This window comes from Manacus vitellinus, unplaced genomic scaffold (assembly GCF_001715985.3).
Source record: "Manacus vitellinus isolate BGI_N305 unplaced genomic scaffold, ASM171598v3 scaffold_1_pilon, whole genome shotgun sequence".
NCBI lineage: Eukaryota > Metazoa > Chordata > Aves > Passeriformes > Pipridae > Manacus > Manacus vitellinus.
In genome coordinates this window covers 42,635,246-42,649,669 of record NW_021939396.1, presented here as the reverse complement: position 1 = coordinate 42,649,669, position 14,424 = coordinate 42,635,246, and positions in this window count along the sequence as shown.

The following is a 14,424-nucleotide window of genomic DNA, read 5'->3' as shown; positions in this document are numbered from 1 at the left end:
GGCAGGCATTGTGTGTGTGATGTATACGTACGTTATGTGTGTTTGTGTGTTCGTGTGTGTGTGTGAGTTGTATGTTGGCGAGTGTATTGTGCGTGTGTGTGCCGGTTGCGAGCGCGTCCGCGCCGCCGCAAGCCGGCGCGCTGCCCGCCCGCCGCTCTTGTTGCCGGCGGTCCGGGGCCGCTGGGGACGGACGGGAGGGGGGGAGAGGTTAGAGAGCGAGAGAGAGTGTGTGAGAGCCAGACTGAGGGGAAGAGTGTGCGAGGGACTTCGAGCGAGAGGGACGATGAGGGAGAGCGAGCCGGGGTGTGTGTGCGAGGAGCGGGAAGGGGCGCGAGAGTGCCCGTGCGGGAGAGCGCGGTCGGCGGGAGGGTGCGGGTGCGAGTGCCGGGCTGAGCCCGGCTGGCGGTCCGTGCAGCCCGCGACTCTTCCTCCCGTCCCTGCCTGCCTGGAGAGGGGGAATAGCTGCGTCCCTTCCGCGGTGTGTGCGTGAGGAAATTCCTCTGTTCTTTTCTCTTCTGGTTTTTTTTTTGCGCGTGTGTGTAAATGCCTAGGGATTGTGCTTATCTCTGCGAAGTTCGTGCATAAGATATCCCAAGGAAATCCCTCCTTTTAATGTAGAGAAAAGTGAAATAGCCGGGAATGGCGTTTTTATCCCTTTAGTGCGGGCAGGAGGACCGGGGTGAGGGGCGTTAGACACAACTGTCCTGGGATTTCGCTTCACCCTCTCTACTTCTCTCACCGAGCCTGCAAATATCCAGGGCAGTCAAACCCGCTTTTGAAAAGGCTCCGTGGCTCTAGAGAGCTAGTCCATTCCCACTTCATTAAGAAACTGTCTCCCCTACCCTACTGTATCTGTTTTCATGATTCTGTATTACTGTTTGCTAAATGTAACAGAGCACATTGTTTATGTTGTTTTTCCGTTTCAGAGTATGTTCGGGTTCTCTCCGTTCTAGGAATTTTAAAACCAGTACTTATGCACAGTACAGCACGTATGGTTGTACACGTTCGTATGTGTGTCTTCTGCGAAGTTGGGATTGGTTCAGCTTCAGCCGAGTGTGTAGAAAGATGACGAGGCTGGAAAGACAGGCTACTGGTTACATTGCTTTTTGTATCTACACCAACTTTATCTTTTATTCACCTCTGATACAGACTGAATTGCTTAAGTAACGTGCCAGTACTAATGTTGCATCTCTTTCTGGTAATGGATAGTGATATCTTATTACTATTATTTGTTTAGTTAATTTGTGAAGCACTTTTCTGGTAAAAATGTTTTCACCTTGTTATATGAATTCCTAGATAGGAAGTTCAGCCTCTCTCCTATGTAAGTAATTATAAGGTATTAGACAGCCACTACCTATAGATGTCTCTGTAAGCTGTATCGAGGTATTCTCGTAGGCTTGGGCAGCGCTAAATTCTGATGTGGCTCACTGTACATCCCCCAACATTTTGTAAGAATGCAGCATTAGTGAAGATGTTCTGATATGGTGTCGCTACTGTCCGCATGTCTTCTCACGATCTTAACAGAAGTTTAACTGCAGTAAAACACTCACCTTTGCCAGAATAATTTTGGCAGCGGATGTTGCTACAGTACTCGTTTCTCTGTGCTTTAAACTGACATGTATTCAAAAATCTATAAAATACATCAATTGCTATCCTAACTTTACTCTTTCGAGTTGCTGCTGCAGTTATCACTGTAAGCTGTATTTTGTTTGACAAACACTCATAAAAGGACTTATTGTGTATCAAGTAAAATTGCTATTCCCATGTGGTGGAATACATGGAAAAGTTTAAAGCCTCTGGAGAACAAAGGCTGAGCCATTGCTTTGGAGAAGGGCTAAGACTCTTATTTCATGATGTCGCATTACCTCACATTTGCCACAGAAGAATCATGATTTGCTAAAATTAAGTAAAATGTAAGCTGATACAATGCTGTAAATAAGTGGTGGAGGTACACAAGGTCCACAGTGTGGTTTTGTCCAGCCTCTTGGGGTTGTCAAGTTCTGTAGAGCTTGCCCCAAGTCTGTTATGTAAATGTGTTGCTGCTCAGACCAACTTCAGTGTTGCACTGGGCTTTACTACTTTTGTGGTCATGTATGTTTGCAAATCACAATGAAAGATTGAAACCAAAATTGCTGCTCCTTACAGTGTTTTATGTTTGGACCCTGATGGTTCATTATGACTTTGTTTTCTTGGGGTACATCAATAAGGTGTTACTGCAAGGTTTGATTAAAATCAATTTCTTTTCACAGACAAGTAAACGATGAAGTGATTGATACCTACTCACAAAAAATGACTCATGAGTTACCTAGATCAATATGTTGTAAAACTGTATGCTGCTGAATTATTTTTAGGAAGAAGAGGGTGAATTAATACATACAGGAGCTGTACGAATATTTATGTGTTAATTTTTTACAAAAGCCCTTACATTACAACAATATTGAGCTTTCAAAGTGAAGTGCTGAAAAGTGTGAAATGACAGAGGTAACGTTGCTGGTACTGTTTTATTACTCTGTTGTGCACTTTAAATGCTGTACTTGCATGCTAGTTTCCCAAGCATTTTAAGTTCACTCACTAGAGCTGCTGAATTTTAATTTTATTTTCTTTGTTTGTTGTGAGGTGTCGTACTTAATTTTTATACACCTTTCAGACAGTGCTGAAGCAGATTTTTGTTTTATATTTCAATCGTACACACGCAGTTGCTATTGGCAGCACCCAGTAGCTTCCCAAATGCAAATGTTTCTATACTTGCAACATGCCTGTGAGGTTAAGTATTTTGACCTCTGCTTTACCCATGCCGAGTTGAGGCATGGAAAGATTAAGTACCTTACTCAAAGCTGTTCAGGAAATCTGTGGGAGAGGTAGTTATGGTACCAACAGCGTCTCTGTAGTAGTTCTGTTTCATAGTTGTAAAATCATCTTCCTTCTGTGGCTACACTTTTGCCTCATTCATTCTCTATTACTGCTTCTCTCACAGTAATTATGAGAGAAATTGATATGGTCATCTCTCTGTGTTCAATCTATATTGAAACTCATAATGCACCATGTAATAGTTATGGATAAAAAGTAGTACAAAAACTGGACTCGAGCCCGAAATCATTACACAGCGCTCCAATTCCCACATTCACAATGAAAAAAGCAGAAGTACTTCAGAAAAATATTGGCGGTCTTAAAATACATTGTAACTTGGAAGTGGTGAGGCTCCAAACTGATAGTGTTGTATTTACTAATTTTTAGTATTTGATTAAGGAGTCTTTGAAAGCTTAAGTTCCTGCAATGCAGTGTTTTTTCAAACTGTTCTCTTAATTTTTAAAACATAACCAGGAAAGGACTGCCCCAATTTTAATCTCTTGCTGTAAATACCACGTGTGTGATACAGGCAGTAAAGCAGGAACCACTGGCATGTCCTGTACCAGAACTTGTGTTTTATGGAAGAAGTCTCCTGCAGAGAGTTGAATCTTTCTGTCTGCGACATGCTGCTTTTTTCCTCATGCAAGTCTGCTTATCTTAGGGCAAGGCATAGCCGAGCTTACAAGCATTCCTGAGAAATGAACGCATGTGCGGGATCAATGGAATGGTGGCATACCACTAACAGTTCATGTTACAGAACCCATTTTGTAGAACGCACATTTTTATGGACAAAGTTGCAACCTGTCTTCGCAACCTGCCAAAGGGCATATCTTTGATGTAGACCCAATATGTCAACTTTGTACTTTGCAGCAGACTACAGCAGTGCTTATGTATGACAACGGCATTATCTCCATACGAGTTTTCTGCTCTTTGTATCTGATAGACTAAGATAGAACACTTAAAAGAACAAAAGAAAATCTTTCAAGGAAGGAGGAGAAACATCCTGTCTTTTAGTTGATCGTCATTTGATGTAACTGTATTGTTGTTTTCTGGTCATACATGGAACTCATTAAAATTGAAAAGAAACGTTAAACACTTGAGTAGCTACAGCAATTTGTAGTGATTCCTTTCAGTTGAAAAAACTTTTATACATTTAGTTTCACAAGAACTCTCTCAAGCTGTTACCTAAAGTCCTGAAATAGCGAATTCTGCCTCTTAATAATTCAATACCACAAAATTCTGCATAAAAAATAGTGAAATGAAAAATACTGAAAGGATACTATGCCACACAAGTGGCAAATAGGTTTTAAGTAGGTTGCAGTGATCCAACTTTTATTGTTTGACTTCTAGACACGATCCTTTTGTTATTTGTAGAAGGCGGAAAGAGGCCTGAACAAAATGAGTGGAGGCTGCTCACTTCGGGAATGCAGAGCTGAGAAGCACAGACCATCTGCCTACGAAGGGTGATAGTTTATGGCAACATTTTAAAAGGATTTTTCCTTTTCTGAATAGCTTACCCTTATTATTGCCCTTTCCTGTAAGTCGTATTTTGAAATGCAGTTCAGTCCAGTCTCTGCAACTAGCTGACAGTAAAGCTGAAGAAAATCCCAAGAGTGAGAACAGTAGTGCTTGTTTGGTTATTCATGTGTTGGATTGCCTCTCTAGTATTTTTGCTCTTCTCCAAATTTTGTTCTGAAAGAAAGGTTTTCTTGTGTTCTTGAAGACTTGTGTGATTTATGGTGCTATGAAGAGTCCTTGTGGTTCAGTTGACGTGCCTAGTGTTCATACCTAAATTCTGGTGTTTTTCGCAGTAGTCTCCTGACAGGATCCAGCTCTTAATTGAGGGCTATTCACTTGCTCTTGTAAACTTTAAGAAAATTATACTCATTAAATAAGCAAACTGATGCTGGAAAAAAAACATGAAAAACAACAAAAGCCCATTAGAATTGTTAGCTTGCATGCTACTGTTTAATGTGGCTGACTGTCCAAAAGCTGATTGTTGCTTCATCTGGTATGCTGAGATAGTGTAGTTGAAACAGATCGTATTGCGGTATGGAAATATTTTTGTACTACATCTTCATATTTGAAGACTGCAGATGAAACAAAAAAGTAAAAGAGTAACTTCTGTGTAGCTAGACTAGTGATGATAATCCCTTTGACTTTTATGTTAAGTCTTCACTTTTCTTACTATAAATAGCATCTTAAAGCATTGTGAGAAAGGAGCTTCGTGTATCTTTAAAAATGGGAGATTTGACGTAACCTTGTTTTATGGTATTAAGGATTTCTTTGTTGTTGACTTAACAGAGACCTACTATTATTTCCATATTTGTTCCAAGTTAATTCTTTTTCAGACATGCAGAAACATTGTGGCTTGGGAAGTTTTGATGGCCTTTCCCTTTGATCCACAATCAATGCTGCTTTGAAGAGCTATATTTTACTTTGGTTTGCTCTAGGGTTTCCTTCAGTTTGTTTTATTCAAAGTAATTTTTGCACTTGTTAGACAAGGTTGAACCTGAAGTTTTTTTTTCCTACCTTCTTGGTAGTTTTTTTTGTTAGTATGAAATAACACTATTAAAATAAAAAATATTAAACCCATGCTTTTTAAAAGGTGATCTACAAACAAAATAGGAATTTCATCTATTACAGCTCAGCTTTTGCATTTTTCTAGGGTAGATGGAGAAAAATGAGATTTTAACTCTTTGTCTTGAGACAGCCCTTTAATCCTTGGCATCACAGACCTTTAGGTGGGCAGGAACCTGACCCAGGAATGGAACCTGTTCTCAGTAATTTCACATTATTTCTATCAAAGCAGGGTTACATAGAATACCCTTACAGGAACCTAAATATGAGCATTCCTCAGTAGTGTGAAGGTGTTCTCAGTGCCTTTAGGTATGATTTAACGTTTAGTGAATGTTTCCAGTGTCATCTGACTTGCCTTTCTCTGTAGAAGAGCCAGTATTTTCCTGACATATGGCACGTTTCTGTTGAAGTAACTGATCTATTTTCTTCCAATAGATTTGGTCAGTTGCATGTGGAACCTGTGGAGCCACAGTGAAATAGTTTCCACTAACCACACCCTGCTCACCCTTCACAGCTAGGTTCCTTTGGATTTGCTAGCCCAGCTCACCACTTCCCTGGATCAAAACATGTCATTGCAGCATCCTAGTCTGGACTAGGTAGCATGCTGTCCTCAAGGTGAAAAGCCAGACTTAACTGTCCTTCCTGATGAAGCTTTTCTTTGTTCTTTATACTGTGATCAGCAGTCACTTGGAGAATCATTTGCTAAACTTGACCTCTTGGCTTTGGAGTAATAGGTTTTTTTTTCTTCTTTTTTTAATGTTGTAAACTTCAAGGTGTTTTCCCTTTTTTTGGGTATGATGATGATAATATTGGAATTCCCTGTAAATAGCAATAACTAAATAGAGGCCTCCTTTTGTGCTACCAAGACGTTGGAGAGGATGTGATTAGTGGAAGTTATTTCATTATGGTTCCATGGGTTCCACTAGAAACTGAGCAAATCCTCCTTCTGAGGAACTTGCAGACTGAAGGAATTAAATACCTTAGCATTCACTCTGGGTCAGCTTCAAATTTAAAGGCAGAATAATAGGCAGCACATCCTGGTACAGCCCATTTGCTCATCCTTTTAGTTCAGGTAGCAAATCCTAATGCTGCCCCAGTGCAACAGTTTGTTCATAAGTGACCCATTTAATCACTTGACAACTTTGAATTACAATTACCCTCCCCCCAGATCGTTGGTGTACTGTCCCTCTGAGGCTGCTCTGTTTTTGCAAAGTCCTGCTGGATAGTTTTCTGTTGCTGGAGTTGCTTTCTTGGGAGGAGATGTATTTGCTGGGAATGGAAAAACAGTAGAGAGGTGCCTGCTGATTACCCTGAAGCTAATCTTAGTTTGAAAGAATGACCTATGACTTTCAGAATGGTGGTAGTGCTTTAGCACAGGCATCATGAGTGTCAGGAGACAGTTAATAAGCCATCTGGCAGTGCATGATGCCTTCATGGAGCTTCTTTGGTGTCTCCACTGATTGTGATTAGGGGTGGCACTTAGTGTCGAAGGGGTCTAGAGCAGCTCCATCCACTTTGGTTCAAGCAAGTTCTGGTGTTTCTGACGTTGGAACAGGAATCTCTGGGTGATCTAATGTTTCCATCGTTTGACTGTTAACAGTTCAGCTCTTTCTAATCGCTTGAGCTCAACAGGACAAAATCTGTGTGGACTCTGGCCTGTAACTTTCCTCAATATTGGAGGACCTTTTACATGAGTTTTTTAAGATACGGGATCCAGCTGTTAGATTGCAGGTTATGACTGTCATGTGGCCTCCTGTACCTCAGGTGTCTGAAAAGACTTGCTTTGTAGTGCAACATTGAGTTTAGTTTTCTGTCTGACGGCATCTGCCAGGATCAGCAACCACAGTTCAGTCTATTGCTCTGGAATCATCAGACTCATCAGAGGGTTGGGCTATAGTTCTCTGTAGAAGACATTCCAGGTCATGTCCTAGATTATTATTCACGATTTTGGAGCGTCAGAATGTAAGTTATTTAAAAGGCACGTATTACATGCTCTGTTTTAAAACTTGTCTTCCTATATACATAGATTGGTCTATCCAAGCCTGTGATGATGAGAATCTTCTCACTGATTGTAGAGCTCAGCTTTAGAGATCATTATCCTGTGGATGACAGTTGCATCCTATAAAGCATAATCTGACTTAGAGATAACAACAGTTCCTAAACCTCTATGACTTCGAAAGTGTTCCTTGACAGACAAGATCTTGAGCTACTAGATTATTTGTTTCAGAGAGCTCAAAGCTGTTTTCTTTCTCTATTCTGATCTTGCCTAAGTATAGACAGGATCAGGAATTTAGTGAAGCAATCATTCTAGTCAGGGTTTGTTTGTTTTATCCTAGTTAACTTTCTGTGTAACTTGATGTCTAGAGAGGGAAGAGAGTCTTAACTAAAGTATATATCAAACATTGAAGGTCAAAGTTTTACTCCATTTCAGCTGACACTTAGAAGTCTAGAGAGCCTGCCTAACTGTGTAGTGGTTCACATAGGTGGTGAGATGCCTTGTAAAATGTCCAGAACTCTAATAAATCACAGTCAACTTTCATATTCCATATGATTTTTTCTTGTTTTTGTGATTTGAACCTTCTTTTTATATAAGATGAGGCTCTACCAGTATTGTATTGCCAAAATACTTAGCTTCATTCTTCATTAAGTGTTAACTTCCTGTTTTGATTATTTATCTTTCTGTACCATCAGTTGTAAGTGAACGTCTGTTATATCTGGTTTTGGATAAATGTTAATTTTTTTTATGCCTCAGAATTCTCAGTTATCCATCAGCTGCTGGCATTGCTGTATCAGAGAAGCAAGTGACATTCCATGTCACTCTGCCTGCCTGCCCATATTGCCTAGCAAGGGTAGTGGGAGAAGATAGACCCTTACTATCCATAGCCTGCTGTCATACTTCTGAAGCAAGACTCAGATAGGCAGCTATCTGAAAATCATGACGTTCCCTGATCATACCAACTTCTTGAACCTCATTTGACATTTCTGTCATTTAGAAATTCTAGACAGGTAAGACCAATGTGAACCTCTTTGGAATTTGGTTTCGAGAGTGAGAAAAGCATCTTAATTAGAGCGTTACTCTGATAATTATAGAAGGTAACGTTGGAAAGGGCCTGAAGGTCGCCTTGTCTGTTTAAACTTGAAAAGAACTCACACTAGTTACAGTTCTGTGAAATCAGTAATATTTCTTGGTAACTTACATTACCCATAGAAGCTATGACTTGTGTGGCCTTTGCCACAATCTGATCTTTTTTGTGAAAATTCACATTCTACTTAAAAAAAATGAGAGAACTAGGAAAATGAAATGATTATGAAAAGTTGTCCAATGGGTATGATTTAAAATTCAGATGCATTGCTAAGTCTTTTTTTCTGACAGTGACCAGATAGAAAACATCAATTTTCTTGTACAGATTGAGAATTCTGTGTCTGGTTAGTGGTTCTCATTCATATTCTCTGTTTATTTTGAGGCATTTTGGACTTAGACGCTTGATTTTTTTGGCAGTTTGATGTAGCAATGCTGCAGCAGGTTGTATCTAGAGCAGTAGTGCTTAATGCATTCTGATCTGTTTCATAATTTGTGTCATTCATAATGCAGATTTTTGAGACATCTTGCAAGCACTCATCTTCTATTTTGGGAAGAAAAAAAGTATAATAACTTAGTGAGGCTCACTGTCTATCTGTGGAACAAGCTCCATAATTCACTGTTGAAGAAATCTTCAAATAAGTTTATATTGAAGAGATGTTAATACCTTTTTATTACTGGTTTCAAGATGTTCCATGGCTCCACAGGTGTGTATCTTTCTGAAGATGTCAGGGACTACCAAGTGTTTGCCCAGATTGTTCTTGTATTGAGGTCTCTTGGTTTTAAAGTTTGGGTTGGTTTTTGTTTGTTTGTTTGTTTGTTTTTGGTCAAGAATAAGAAAAATAGCCGATTTTGCTACATTGACAATCCTTGTCCAACAGGTTGCTTGTCTTTTTTTTTTTTTTCCTGTTCCTGGGATGCTGTGCTGTCAAGTTGCGTTGCATTGCTAAACATCTCCTGTCTGTTAAGCACATGTCAGCAGAATGATTGGGCAGTTCAGCAAAAGCTTGGGTCCATCAGGCCAGATCATAGAAAACAAGAGGGCAGTGATACCGTAGAGCATGAGCTGCCTTTGATAGGTCTACTGATCTCTTGAAATAATGGTGGAGATTCTTGTGATGATTTCGTTTGCCCTGCCTTGTACATCTGTGCAGCTGGAGACTTTGAAATCAGATCACAGTACAACAGTGGCCTCCTGGGCAATAACTAAAGTGCTTTCTGCCAGGTATCCCAAAAGGAAATATTTGTTGGGAGGACAGAGTAAGGATTGAATATTTTGATATGACCCCTTGAATTCCTGACTTAGCAGACCCAATCTTTTCTACATACATACATATATATATATATTTTTTTTTTTTTCCAAGTATTGGGTTACAGGTCTGTAAAACTGACTTGGAGAATAGGCTACATTACTGGACATTTGATCTGCTCAGCATCCTTTGGGTAGACAGTTATTGATACCAAGAAGTGGATGCTGTTTCCACCTCTTGGGTAGGTCCAGTTTTGTGGTTGTTTTGTCTTGCCAGTCAAATTCTTCATGCTAAAATGCTGTTCCTCCAGTCAGTGTTGAGGGATCAGCTGGTACACTTCCAATTTCCCCTATCGCTTTTGGAATGAGAGCTACCCATCTGAATGGAATGTAAAGGATAACCAACCTTATGATTTTGTCTTGGATTGATGCTCCTTGTCTTTACTGAAAGTCTGTTAGTGAACTCTGTCACTTTTAGAGCATGGGATGGACACCCAAAGAGCAGACACTGAAAGAAAAAGGAATTACTGCTTTAAGCTAGCTTGAACACTGCAGTTATTTTATGAAGAAGGATCTTTCCTGCTCTTCATGAGACAGAGTTCTAACGACGGTGAGCCCTACTAAGTGGTTGTGATGTTAAAACATGCTCTGGTTTAGATTTGTAGAAGCACTTAAGAAGTAGAAGGCTGTGGCTTCTTAAAGTAAACTCGGAGATTTTTATCAATCTGTCTGTGCAAGTTACTGCATGCTTGTTATACACGCGTCAGGGATGATTGTTGCGTTTACTAAGTAACTCCATGGGAACTTCTCAGTACCTGTGCTATTTATTGGTCAGCTCTTCGCAGGAAATGTTTGATGTTAACTGTAACCATGGTGGCTTGTTAATTTAGCCTCTAGGTCCGCAGCAGCATTGGCACCTGAAGAGGAGACTTCAGAACTCGTATACTGCTGTATGGGGAGTTTTCCAGTGAAAGAGATTATAAATGTGGGATAAGTGAACAAACAGATGCATAACTGACTGAAGGGTGCAGGATATAGGGCAAGAGATAAGCAATAATACAATTGGGCAGAGTGAAAGGCCTTGAGGATAAAGTGAGTGTCTGAGCAACAATTTGAGCTATTGTGTTCCGTGGACTCCAAAACGGTGGTCTTTAAACTGCTCTGTGAACTACACAGTGAAACTCCAGTAGAAGCTGGGGAACTAGAAAAAATTAGAAGTAATAGAGTCCAAAAAGTTGATCAAAAATGTTTTGTATGAATTTTGAAAGATAGAAAAGCATTGTCTTACTGACTTAATCTGTTTAGAAAAAACAACTAACCAAAAAAACAATCCAAGATACTTTAGTAAAAGTAGATAAAATTGTAATAAAAACATTTTTTTTTCTTCAGGGACCTGTTAGATTTTTTTTTTGGTAGATTAATATTTAATTAAATAATTGTTATTTTGCGAAAAACGCCACTTCTGTCTCCATTAATTCATAGAGTTACCTACTTTGCTTGGAAATACTGTTTGATGCATTTTCAAAACATTCTCATCATACTGTACAGGTTGCCCAGAGAAGTTGTGAATGCCCAATACCTGGAAGTCTTCAAAGCCAGCTTGAATGGGCTTTGGGCAATGTGGTCTAGTAAAAGGTGTCCCTGCCCATGGCAGGGTCTTTGAAACTATATGATCTTTAAGGTCCCTTCCAACCCAAACCATTCTATGGTTCTATAATTCTCAGAGTCTTCAACACTTCCATTAAATAAAAAAAAAAACAAAACAAAAAATAAATATCAATCTGTGCAGTAAATTTTAACTGTCCTTAATGATGACAGACTCAGTTTCGTACTGTAGTTTTTTATGTACTAACTCATTATATTAGTGTCTGAGCTTGTAGGAGAAAGTTTCAAGCTATTTAAAGTAGTGTTAAGTAGACTGAAATAATGCTCCTGTCATCATTTTGAGCCAGATCTACAAAATAGGCTACCTAGATAAGTGAGGTTGGTATATATGCATGGTGGTTGGAAAATGGTTCTAAAGGAGCTACAAAGAGAATAAGAGGTTTAAGAAAATTAAAAAACCACTGCACCTGTTTGCTGTAATCAGCATTGTTGGAGCTGTTATGACAAGAAGCTTCATGTGTTAAAGTGTTGTTAAATTTTGGACTTAATTTTATAGAAAAATATGGGTGTGGAGGAGGAGGGAAGGGATCTGGGGAAAGCATTCTGAGATTTAATGTTCTGAAAAAAAATGAGGTTTTAAATGCTCCATGCATACATAATAATAGTTATGAAGCTTATTACTTTTAGTACTTGCATACATTTTTTGGGATTAGTAGAAGATAATGAAACTGGGTTTATGTCTGTTGGCATGTCATGTGGTGAAAAGAGTGTGTGCCTGGGTGATACTGATGTAATCCTAGGGAGAAAAATGACAGGACTGCATTGGGAAACTGAATAAAATGGAGATGTTGTAGCAATGAGAGGTAGAATAGCCAAGATACTAAGGGAGGAGAAAATCTGACCGACAATGAAAAAATGAGAAAAACCCTGACTTTCTCAGTTCAAGGATAAAATTGCATGTAATTTGTTTATTTATTAATTTTGCTACCATTTCACTTTATTAGATAATCAGCAAAAGTCCCCAAACCTTCATCTTTAAAGTTAGGATTTTTCTCAGGCTTTGGGAGTATAAGAATTGCAAGGAAACACCAAGATGGAAAAAAAAAAAATCTGTCTTCCCTCCTTTGTAAAAGACAGGGCCTTTGTCTTAGAAATGAAATATTATGTTTACATTATGTTGCATTCTGTTTATTTTTAGAACAAGTTACCCTATGGTCTAACTTAGCCAAAGGAGTATTGTTGAAATTATAGGTAATCCCTTTAAAATAATTGAAAAAAAAACAACCAACAGTTTGTCATCTGAAATATTTTCTCATTCGTTTGGTAGTAAAAACTATTGGAATTTGCAGAATTGTTTTCAATTTATATTGCCTAGGTTATTTCTAGAACAACAACAAAAAAAAAAACCCCTCTTGTTGGGGATTCTAGGTCTGAGGCTGTCTTGGGTGTAGTGACCGTGATATGATAGAGTTTTCATTTCTCAGTGAAGTAGGGAAGTGGGTCAACAAAACTTCTGCCTTGGACTTCCAGAGGGCACACTTCAACATGTTCAGGACACTGGTTCAGAGAGCCTCTTGGGAAACAGCCCTTAAATAACAAGGGGGTCCAGGAAGGCTGGATATACTTTAAGAAGGAAATCTTAAAGGTGCAGCAGCAGGCCATCCCTGTGTGCTGAAACATGAGTTGTTGGGGAAGAAGACTGGCCTGACTGAACAGGGAGCTTTTGCTGGAGCTTGGAGGAGGGGGTGGGGGAGAGTTTGTGACTTGGGAAATATGGGTAGGCAACTCAGAAAGAGTAGAAGGATGTCATTAGGTCTTGTAGAGAGAAAATTAGAATGGCGAAGGCTCAGCTGGAACTCTGTCTGGTCACTGCTGTGAAGGATAATATAAAGTGTTTTTATAAATACATTAACAACAAAAAGAGGGCCAAGGAAAATCTCCATCCTTTATTGAATGCAGAGGGGAATAGTGTAACCAAGGATGAGGAAAGGGCTAGAGTACTTAATGCCACCTTTTCCTCCATCTTTAACTGAAAGACTGGTTATCCTCAGGGCAGCCATTCCCCAGAGCTGGTAGACAGGGATGGGGAGCAGAATAGACCCCCTGCAATTCAGGAGGAAGTAGTTAGTGACCTGCTGTGCCATTTAGAGACTCAGAAGTCTATGGGTTCAGATGGGATCCACCTGAGGGTACTGATGGAGCCAGTGGAAGAGCTCACCAAGCCACTCTCCATCATTTATCATCAGGCCTGGTTAACCAGGGAGGTCCCAGAGGACTGGAATTTGGCCAACGTGGCGTCCTCCTGCAAGAAGGGTTGGAAGGAGGATCCAGGGAACTACAGGCCTGTCAGCTTGACCTTGGTTTTGGGGCAGGTTATGGAACAGATCATCTTGAATGCCATCTCGTAGCACGTACAGGACAACCAGGGGCTCAGGCCCAGCCAGCATGGCTTTAGGAATGTGAGGTCCTGCTTGACCAACCTGATCTTTTTTTATGACCTGGTGATGAGCCTAGTGCATGAGGGAAAGCCAGTGGATGTTATCTACCTGGATTTCAGTGAAGCCTTTGGTACTGTCTCTACAGTGTAGAACACATTCTTATGTAGAAACTGGCTGCTCATGGCTTGAATGTGTGTATTCCCCTGGTTAAAAAGTGGCTGAATGACCAGGTTCAGAGGGTGGTGGTGAATGGTGTTAAATCCAGCTGGTGTTCGGTCACCAGTGGTGTTACCCAGGGCTCAGTGTGGGGCCAGTCTTGTTTAACATGTTTATCAGTGATTTGGACAAAGGGATAAAGTGCATCCTCAGTTTGTAGATGACACCAAGTTGGGCAGGAGTGTTGATCTGCTGGGGGGCAGGAAGGCTCTGCACAGGGATCTGGACAGGCTGGATCAATGGGCTGAGGCCAATGGTATGATGTTCAACAAGGCCAAGTGCTGGGTCCTGCACTTTGGCCACAACAACCCCACACAGCACTACAGACTTGGGGCAGAGTGACTGAAAAGCTGCCTGGCAGAAAAGGACCTGTGGGTCCTGGTCGACAGCAATCTGAACATGAGCCAGCA